This window comes from Diaphorina citri, unplaced genomic scaffold, assembly GCF_000475195.1.
Source record: "Diaphorina citri unplaced genomic scaffold, Diaci psyllid genome assembly version 1.1 scaffold2910, whole genome shotgun sequence".
In the NCBI taxonomy this organism is placed as follows: Eukaryota; Metazoa; Arthropoda; class Insecta; order Hemiptera; family Psyllidae; genus Diaphorina; species Diaphorina citri.
This window is the reverse complement of record NW_007380323.1, coordinates 1-2,383: the sequence shown is the minus strand read 5'-3', so window position 1 is coordinate 2,383 and position 2,383 is coordinate 1. Positions and strand designations below refer to the sequence as shown.

The following is a 2,383-nucleotide window of genomic DNA, read 5'->3' as shown; positions in this document are numbered from 1 at the left end:
TCAGGTCCATCTGTCAGGTCTACTTGATAGTGTGTGCTCATCAGGTAGACCTGACAGGTGAACCTGATCAGGTCTATCTGATAGTGAGTGGCTGGCCTTACCAGTTGGATTTCCCGTCGTGGTATCCGTACACTCTGAAAATTTGAAAACTTCAAAGGGCAGAGAAAAATAAAATACAATGAATATTCCAAGATAGTATTTTTTTTTTTAATTTGAAATGATTTTAAATAAATGTATATTTTATTTATTTGTACACTGCGAGTGAACATTATAAATTTGGATTTTTAAAGTCATTTATACGAGTAAAATAAAATATGTACATGATTTCATTACCTATGTATATTATTTTTACAAACTACATGTACAAAATAAATTAAAAGTACATATTAGAGAAATAACAGTTTACACAATTACCTACATTTACAATTTTACAAAAATGTGAAAAAAGTGTGGAGTAAAAGTTGTCCAACATGAAAAGTTCTTCAGAGTCTCCCTAGCAACATAATTAATAAAAATCCTTTAATATCATTTTCTAATTCAGGATAGCCTAAAATCCTTTAATAATTGGCAACCCAATGCAAATCTCGAACCAAAATACCTATACCTAATTTCTCAGTGTCGGTAAACTGAGTGGCGCTTAATAGTAATAATAGACCCTTCAAATGAGGTTGATGTTGTGTAATCCATCCCTGTTATCAACTTATATAAACATTATAAACTTGTGATCCGTGCCTGGTAATTTTCCTAACCTAAAAAATACTAACAACAAACAACAACTTTTGGATTTGGAAATTATAATTTTTAAGATGGAGTTTTTTGGCAATGCCTTTTTATTATATTATAATTATGAATTTAAATAAATGGAAGTGTTCTTTATTCTTTTAATCCTTTATACTGGGTCTTTTTTATTATTCAACAACAGTTGAAGTTCAAATTACTGTACAAGAATCAACAAATCCTTCACTACCACCAATTTCTCCTAATATAAAATCTCAAGGTAACAGAAATGTCAATGAACATCAATTCAACTTCTGCCAATTCATCTTTTAATTTTTTCATTTTCTAATTCAGGATATCCTGAAATTCTTTAATAGTCAAGGCCGCTGAAGATGCAAAAGAAAAATCGACAAAATTCATGAAAATGGGAATTAGAAAACAGAACAGATTGCCGCCCAAGTCTATCAACCCAAACCGTCAAAATCATCCAATTCAGCTAAAGTGCCTTTTCATAATTTTGGCCATTCTCTAGATCAGGGCTGCCCAACCGGTCGATCGAGGATTGATTTCAAGTCGATCGCGACCAGCACACCCAGCAGTGTTTGAACCTGACAACATCATCTTACAATTACTCCAAACTTGTGGACCAAATTCAGAGTCAAGTCTCTCATTAGGTCGATCGATCGCAAGACTGTATTGTAAATTCAAGTCGGTCTTCCTCTGAAAAGGTTGGGCACCCTACCTCTAGATCTACATATCAAGGTCAACAGAGCGACGTTAGGAAAACAGGCTTTTTCTTCACACACGTACCTTTAAATAAAGTCACACAAGTGAACACGTACCTTTAAATAAAGTCACACAAGTGACTTTATTCACACAAGTGACTTTATTCTATGATAATCTGACCAACGTATTCCAAAAGCACAACTTCCCTGCCAGCCGTATTTATAACATGGACGAATCTGGCATCACCACTGCCAATAACTAGCAAAATTCCTACATCATGAAAAAAACGATGTAATGAAGAAATTCATTGCTCTCATCGGCTGGATGGGTTTGGTAAAATTACCCCGGCTGTTATCTTTTGGGAAGGGACACGATGTCACGAGATCGATTCGAAATCCTAATGCGCATGCGCAATTGGCATTTCTGAAACGACCAATAGAGGAAGTTATTCCATCTTCAATTTTTGAAGTACCCATTGGATAATGGATGCACCATCAACTTCAGGTTATAATACAAAGGAACTTCCTGGCTATCCAGAAGGACCTTACACAAATGCTAACAACTCTAACAAGATTTGGAAGGGATGCTATGTTTCCCAGTGTACAAACATCACGTACACTTCAGTGAAGCTATTTATTCCACTCCCGTGTAATGTGAAATCTAAAAAAAAAAAACAATCTAGAACCAACCTCAGTGGTGCAGTGGTTAGCACGGTGGCCTTTGAATCTGGAGGTTGGTGGTTCGAGTCCAGGTCATGTCATAAAATTTAGCGTAGGATATTAAGTGGGGAACGACATTTGTGACAAGCATTTATGCTTAACACAATTAAAATTCCTTTTCTTTTCTAAAAAAAAAGTGGCATTGCCAGTAAAAATACACTTGAAACATTGACTAGATTTCATTATGGAGACTGATTTTTCTAAAGCAAACCCAAACAACT

At 35.1% G+C, this 2,383-nt stretch overlaps 1 long non-coding RNA gene across 1 annotated transcript; it reads right to left on the bottom strand.

Moving 5' to 3' along the window:
- Window positions 1–673: 673 nt before the first annotated feature.
- LOC113471742 lies at window positions 674–2,081 on the bottom strand. The gene is made up of 2 exons (XR_003394324.1): window positions 1,560–2,081; window positions 674–1,527 (listed from the first exon to the last, which is right to left on the bottom strand). It is a non-coding gene; the product is annotated as an uncharacterized LOC113471742 (long non-coding RNA).
- Between the last annotated feature and the right edge of the window lie 302 nt (window positions 2,082–2,383).